Genomic DNA, 8,291 nt, shown 5'->3' on the forward strand with positions numbered 1-8,291 from the left:
CCTTAGGATCTGCTCTTTTATCCCATTTACTTCTGGGAGAGACACTGCTATTCTTAACCCCAAATCCTTACTCTTTCTAGCTTATTGCCTAAATGAGACCTTTGAATAGACCTATAAACTATGGCTTCCCTAACTCCTGACATGGGTACTTTTTTCTTTGTCTCCCCAGAATTCACCAGAAGGCCTCATCTATGAGGTATGTACAGAGGAAGGTGGGTCTTTGAGGGTCCAATAGGAAAAGAATCCAGAGGAGCTGCCCCAAGTCTCCCTTCCTACCCCCAATATCCATTTAGAAGGAAGGTATAGAAATGCTGGGGGGAAAGAGGGGAGTTCAGATAGAATTTAAGAATATCCAAGATGGAATGAATCTCAGAGATCAACAAATGGAGAGTTGGAAGGGACATTGAAGACGACCCAGTCCAGCTTCTTCATTTTACAATTGAGAAAACTGAGGTTCATGGAGGTCCAGTGACTTATCCAAGGTCTTTTTAGCTGACATATAGCAGAATCAGAATTCAGACAAGTTCATGCCTGGGCATCTTTCTCTGGTGTGCAGAGATGTAGGGTTCTAAGAATTGGGTCACTTTAGGACCTAATGATTCAAATAAGAGTTTCTTGAGAATCTGTGATTCTAAAGCTTTCCATCATTCTAAAATTCTGTGATGCTAAATGTCTGTTATATTAAAATGTGAATTTAAGCTTCCTTGAGACTGCAAATTTAGTGTTCTGAGTTTGTATTTAAGATTCTGAGATATGGAGCTTCTAATGCTCTTTGCTTTTGAGTTTCTCTAATTCCAAAATTCTAAAATAGATTATTTCCTTGAGTAGGTCCCTGACTTTTATTCTTTATTGTACAGAATAGTGCACCTAAACCTCCTCGCCGTGCATTGCAACCTCCACTTACCAGAGAACCATTGGACACAAATGAGTCAGACTATATGGTATGTAGGGTGAGAACTGAGTCTTTGAGGCTGATGACAGAACACTGTCCTTGGTGTCCCTTAGTCATCTTGTCAGGAGTGGTCAAAGTCTGCTGTCCATATGGAGGGAGGTGATGCTGCTAAAATCGTCTGCCCCAATCAGACCATATCTAATGTATACAGTTCATTGGACACATTTTGGGAGGGAGGTTGACATTAGGAGCATGTATCAAAAAGGGCAGACAGAAAGAAAAAGGAATAGAAATAAAGTCATGTAAACATGGGTTGGAGGAATTGGGGGTTTTAAGCCTGGAGAAGAGAAGTCTTAGCAGGACTACTAGCACTATTTTAAAAATAGTGGGTTAGGCTGCCTTGGGAAGTAGGGACTTAAATGAAGGTTAGGCAGGCATTCTGTAGAGGGGACTACTGCCTTGAAGGAGGGACAGAGTTGATTGGTCTCTAAGAGTGCTTAGTCTTTATGCTAAGAAACCGTATTCTATGTCAAAAGATGTTTTAGAGCTCTGCTTTCCCATGTTCTATGTTCTTAGCTTCCTTTCAGCTTTGCCATTCCAAGTCCTCTGTTCTGCAGTCCCTCCTCATTCAGGCATTCTAAGATCCCTCCTAATTCTAACATTCCCTATTCTAAGTATCTCCCCAGTTACTATTTCCCCTACTTTAATGAATTCCTCAGCTCTGACATTCCCTTTTCTAAGACCTCTTCTAGCTCTATCATTGTCTATTTTAAGGGCCTCTTAGCTCTTATGCTCTCTGTTCTCAGGATTCTTTCAGATGTGACATTCCCTGTGTTAAGTAAGGGACCTCCCAACTCTGTTATTCTATGCAACTTTGACTTTGAAGTTATATAGTCTCTTTGTAAATATCTTGTATTCCATGGAACCTAGTGAGTGTGTCTTGGGGGACAAATCATAGATCAGTATCATCATCTGTGTTTTTCAGGGTTTCTTGCTGTCTTTCTCATCTGGGATGGCTAACAGGGATTGGAGTAACTCCCCTCTTTTTTGTTGAACAGGAACTGAAATCAAAAACTGAGGATATTTATGACAGTATTTTATCAGTCTAACTTCCGACCTGGATACAAAAGTCCTGGGCTGGAGTTCCATCATTTACTTGGTGTGTGATACTAGACAGGCTGTCTCTACTCTGGATGTCATTTTCCTCCTTGAAATGAGGATAATATTATACCATGTCCTAAGGAGGAAAAAATATGTAAATCACTTTGTAATTGTAAATCACTGAATAAATATCTCTTACTACTGTTATTGTCACTGTTATTTTTTGTTTCCATACTTCCAAGACATCTGATGAGGTCTATCATTTTCCCATGCTAGCTGCAGCTCCACCTCCATCTTCACATCCCTATCTGGTGGTTGGCTCAATGAATTTCAAGGCTAAACATATATTATCCCTTAGCTGTCAAATCTTTAGAGACGATCTTTGGGAATCTCAGATTATAGGCAAGTTGATGAAGTGGAAAAAACATAGGGTTTGGAGACAGTAGACCCAAGTTCAAATGCCACTTCTGTTGTCGGCAACCCATCACAAGTCATTTGAACTCTATTTTGTAAAATGAGTCAGAACAAATTGTTTCCCCTGACAATTCTTACCTATGAGAATTTAACTGCTTGAGTTCGTTCCTTTTCTCTAAATGAGGGAATCAGACTAGATTGTCTTTGTGTTTCCAATTCTAGATCTACAAGATGGCATACATAATCCATCTCAAGTCACAGACTCAAGACTTTTCTAGTTTTTTCAGTGCTTGTACTTTGTTTGATGAGCCAGCGAGAGTCCAGGGCTGGCACCACACCAGGATGAAGGAGATGACACAATAAATATGGATGACACAATATCATTCAGTACCTAGTAGTTGTATATCTGTTGTGAATGGGGATCTTGGAGGAAAAGTCATGTGGAGAGACATCTTTGCATTGGAAAAGATGACCTTGTGGTTTTCTCTGCATTTTTCTGTTTCTCCCAAATGAAGTGAGGCATGAATGTGGATTTGAGGCAGGCAGTCTTTTGGCTATAGGTAGCAGCTGGTTGAATACATGCTGGCTAACCAGGATAGCCAAGAAAAATCAAGTCTGGAGAAAGCAAAAGCAAGATCCTGAAGAGAAGGAAGATATGAAGCCACATAACTAGGGTGGGGGCCCAGCTCAGGTCATCTGGACTAAACTTGAAAGCTGAGTTTTCCTGACTATAGGTTGGTGCCATATTCACTGTGCCACATAGCAGCCCCTTGCTTGGCACAAGTGGAGATGCAAACCAGGTAAGAACCAGTCCTTGCAATTCATATAGCTATAGGTATTAGTTTTGGTGTTAATTTGGATTTTAATTAGATGTTGGGTGTTGCTTTTGTTTTGGGGGAAAGAACTGTTTCATCCTTTAGCACAAAATTAAAAAAAAAAACCCAAACCAATCCTTCTAGGGAAACTCCCCTTGGACTTTTGACTCCTTGAATTTGTGTTGTGTTCAGGGTTAGTGGAGTGGGGATTAAATCTTGGCAACTTCCTTGAAAAAAGAAATCCTTCATGAAATCATTATAGTAATGGAGTGAGAGAGACAAGGGGACAAGGAAAGAACCTACATTGATTTTTTCCCTCCTTTCAAAAACTATGAATTTAACAGTCTCTTATACATATGGGAGCATTTTAAGACACAAGGAAAACCAGTAGAGAAGGAATGGGGATAGCATTGGGAACTTAGGTCTAGTTTTTGAAAGGTTTATTCATTACAGCATGATAACAACCACATTGGGCTGTCTACTTGGGATTTTCTCCACTTCCTTCTCTCTCTCCCTGCTCCCTACCCCATCATGTTTCATTGATTTCTTCTTTATTTTCGTCTTCCCTTTTCTTTGAATCATCTCATGAATTATCCACTTCTTCCCACAATATCCCCATTAGCAACAAAGCAAAAGTTTTCCTTTATATCAAATAGAGAAGACAAGTAAAGCAAAATAAATACTAGCAGATAATTTGTAAATGATAAAGACTTTAGATCTTAGAATCTACCAGTTAGGGAAGTGGTTTCAGAATTATAATGATTTTACCGGTGTTGACTGAGGTCTGACCCATTTGGGTTGACTGGCTTCGGTACTTAAATTTGTTGTGGGCGAAGGCTATATGAAGTGGGTAAATTTTTCTGTTGAGAAAACTTTGTTATGGGGAACAATTTATCTCAATTCAAGGCAGAAGTTTTTTTTTATTAGACATCTATGTCTATGTCTATGTAGTGCAAAGGCTCTGTCCTATGTGTAGGAGGATGTACAAATAAAAAAAAATGAAAATATTTCTGCTATGGCCCCAGTCCTTCCATTCCAAAAGAATGTAAGTTTCTTCTTCCTTTAGGGAACCAAGGAATTTCTGAAACATTTTCTGATATTCTGATAAACAGTTTCCTATTTTGGACATATTTTCATTTTTTTTTCAGTTTGCTAGTTGGAATTCTTCACAGGCATAATGTTAAATTTGTATTCTATAAACTGAGAATGAAAAAGAAATGGAAACTGGGTTTAATGAGATTCATAGAAGCATAGATTTAGAGTTAGAAGGGACTTTCCAGGTCCTCTAGTCCAATGTCCTCAGTTTCCTTACAGATGATAAAAACCTTGCTTAGGTTGATTCATCTACTTGATGAAATTTCAGGATAGGTACATTTGTCTAAAGGATGTCTTTCCTGGTGGTAACTTGCTGAGAAGGAACTCCATTGATTGTTCTCTAAGGACTGGAACTGCCACCATGATTAGAGACTGGGTGAGGAGGAAGAACTGTCAGATTCTTCTGGAAAGAGCTGATGTTTTCCCCATTGGTTATAAAAGTGAGCTGTGAAACCACAATTCTGGTTTCTTTTCCCAGGTTTTTCTCTACCTTAGATTTACAACCTAAATGTAGCTGGTTAGGAGAGAAGAGTTGACAATGGCAGCTGGCAAGAGAAGCTACTCTGAAAGTCATTTCCTGTGACTTAGCATAGCTCTGGCAAGCACTGCAGGTGCTTGCCTAACATAGATCCAAGTCCTGTAATCTCATCAATTTGGCAGGAATGAGACCCCTTGTTTAACATCCCCCCTTCAAGACCTTAATTCTTATTTTTGATTAGCTTCCACCTTAAAGATCCTACTTCCTATTTTTGGCCAGTTCTGTGATATACACCAATGCAGATTCTTCAACAGTCTTGGAGAGCTGCTTGGGATACTGAAGGGACTGTTACTGAAGTGATGACCAATCTCACAGTCAAAAGACAAGATTTGGCCCATACTCTTCCTGACTACTCACTAGGTCAGGCTGCCTAAGCCTTTTAATTGGTGCCAAGTACTTTGTATCATGACTGGCCTAATCCCCTCTCCAGGGGCAACTGGTCTGAAGATAAGAGTACTTGGTCTGAAATCTGTTAAATTCAAATCTGACCTCAGATACTTTCTAGCTATGTGGCCCTGAGGAGCTCACTTAATCATATATGCCTTAGTTTCTTCATCTATGAAATGAACTGGAAAAAGAAATGGCAAGCCACTGAACTATCTTTGCCAAGAAAATACCAAATGGGGTAAAAAAGAGTCAGAAATATTGAACAAAAGCAACAAAATCCTTCTCTTCCAGTCCTGTGATATCCTTTTGGGAAATGGGATTGTCATCTATATAATCACATTTTAGGCTCTCCTTAAAGACAGTCAGTCAGTTAACAAACATTTATTAGGCATATCCTGTTTGTCAGTCATTTTGCTAAATGCTGACAATACAAAGGCAAAAAACTCACCTCTCCTTTCCCAAATTGTTTCAAGACAGCTTGGAATCTGCAAACTGGATCTGCATGCCATCCATGCCTCAATCCAAAGCACGGATAAAAATCCCTGCTACTTTCCATGCTGATCTCCCAGTGATTTCCACAAGTCCCTTTCTACTCTATACAGAATCCACCAAGATGCTCCAGATGCCCCATGCTGCAGTTACAAAACTCGACCATTGGCAAAATAAAGTCTAAGGGATCTGTGATGACTCGGTGGGATGTCTTGATTTATTCCCTCAATAATTCCCAGTCTTCTAGAGGCATGTGTCCTAAATGTTCCATGCCCATGTCCATTAATTTAAGACTTCTTGGGGGAAACATCCATAAACCTACCATAACAATGGTTATGAAGCAGTGGATGCCTCTTTCCCCACCAGTATTAGGTCATTAAATGGCATCTATAACCAATGTTAGTCCTGATCAGATAGATCCAATTAGAATCCAATTGAGGCAATCCACTGGAGTGAAAAGTACCAGGAATTTTTGAACACAGAGGACCTATGTTCAAATCCTGACTCCCACTCAGGCAAGTCATTTACCTCTCTACACCTGTTTCCTTCTCTATAAGACTTTCTGCTCACATATCAGAGTATATGAGCCTGAAAGACTAATCTGAAGTCACATCACTCATTGATAAATTACAGGACCAAGATTTCATCCCAGAATTTTCATCTGCTTTCCTCTGATTCCTGACTCAGCTATCAGGAGAAAGCTGAAAGTCCCTCTGGGGTATTTGCTATGACCTTGTTAGCTAGACTTTAAGGACAATACAGTTAGATGGGCAACTATGATTGTGGAACTTTGTATAAATTGTTAGACTCCCCTCATCGGTTAGGTTTACTGAACAGTTCTCTCTTTATTTCTGTCTCTCACATTTTTGTTACAAAACATGATTGGTTCCCTGAGTAGGGGAGGGAACAGAGCTATATTTGGAAATAAAAGTTATTTTAAAAAATATATCCATAAAACTTTTAAAAGCACAATGCTGTTAGCCTTCAAGATATAGGGGAAGACCAACAAAATAGGACTCATTGGTAGTTGGAGGTGAGGTAAACCAGTAGGATTTAAGGTGGAACCCAGCAGAAAGAGGCCCCAGTCCTAAGAAGAATGGAGGAAAGTAGAACCATTGAGGTCAGACCAAGATAATCCAAAGATAGACCAATGCATTGAGAGGAACAGGGTAGGGAAGTTGTCAGAACAACAGGAGAATCACCTCTTCTCTTCCTGTCCTTCAACTCTAACTTTGACACTTGATTATTTTGTGACCCTTAGTAAATCACTTAGACATCATGACCTTTAGTTGCCTCATTTGTAAAATAGGGACAATAACCTTGTACCTGTCACACAGGTTGTTATGAGGTGGAAATAGAGAATGTCTGTAAGGTGCTTTGCAAATTTTAAAGTCATATATAGGTCAGTTGCAGCTAGGGGTGAAGTAGAGTGTCTGGATTCAGGAATACTCATTATCCTGAGCTCAAATTTGGCATCAGATACTAATTATGTGACCTTGGGCAAGTCACGTAACCCTGTTTGTTCCAGTTTCCTTATCAGTAAAATAAATGGAGAAGCAAATGATAAATCACTCTAGTTTCTCTGCTAAGAAAACTGAAAAAATGGCATAATGAAGATTTGAACATGACTGAAACAAGTGAATAACAAAATACAGATCAGTTAGCATGGAGTGCCTATTTGGAACAAAGTATAAAAATTAATTTTTTTGACAATAATACAATGAGTTTCACAATTCTTTAATATTTTATAAAAGTTTTTTTTTTTTAACAAGCAATATGCCCTCTTTTTGTTGCAATCATTTATTCCACACAATCTGGCAGTGAGTTCCCAAGATTTTGACATGAATTCTTTAACTTTTTAATCATGAAACCACATTTTTATCACATTGGATGTTAGGGGTACCTTTGATGTTCAAGTCATTCACCAAATCCAGTCTTGATTATTACCCATAACTTGTCAAAGGAGCTTAAATAAGATTAAATTTCAGATCACCAAAACATGTTTCTCTCCATTTCTTGAATCACCTTTCATGATATGCAATGTTGAGTAAGGGTATATATCAGAGTATCCCTCTGTCACCAACCGTCTGAGGTTCACTCAGTTCATATCTGCCACCCAGTCAATGGATTCAGTCCTTGTATCACAGATTTCTCTCTTCCTCAACTCTTGCCATCACACCAGGGGACTTATACATCTTGATATTATTCCAAATACCTTAACCTCTACTTCATTTCCAATGTCTTAATCCTAAATCACATATAAAGATGGCCATAACTTTGATCTGGTCATATTCACAAGTGCTCTTCTTTGTGTTCATGAACACTGATATTCTTTGGTCTAATGAAAATCTATTGTTGCTCCACCTCTCCTTCTGCTTTGCAAACCAGAACCTTGTTCTTCCTCCAAATCATTCTTGTCAGTCCCTTGATTCTCATTCTCTTCCCAAGGCCATTACCTTACTAACCACTCTTTCTTTTTCCTACCTTCTTGACCCCCTCAGTGTACCCATATAACTCCATGCTGTCCTTTGGTTTGGAGTCATTGGTGCTCTTATCTAGG

General features: G+C 39.1%; 1 long non-coding RNA gene across 1 annotated transcript; it reads left to right on the plus strand.

Moving 5' to 3' along the window:
* The first annotated feature begins 166 nt into the window (after positions 1 to 166).
* LOC141491947 (uncharacterized) lies at positions 167 to 2,169 on the plus strand. Its single transcript, XR_012469807.1, has 3 exons — positions 167 to 196; positions 858 to 941; positions 1,951 to 2,169. It is a non-coding gene; the product is annotated as an uncharacterized LOC141491947 (long non-coding RNA).
* The last annotated feature ends 6,122 nt before the right edge of the window (positions 2,170 to 8,291 follow it).

The sequence above is a fragment of the Macrotis lagotis genome, chromosome 1, assembly GCF_037893015.1.
Source record: "Macrotis lagotis isolate mMagLag1 chromosome 1, bilby.v1.9.chrom.fasta, whole genome shotgun sequence".
NCBI lineage: Eukaryota > Metazoa > Chordata > Mammalia > Peramelemorphia > Peramelidae > Macrotis > Macrotis lagotis.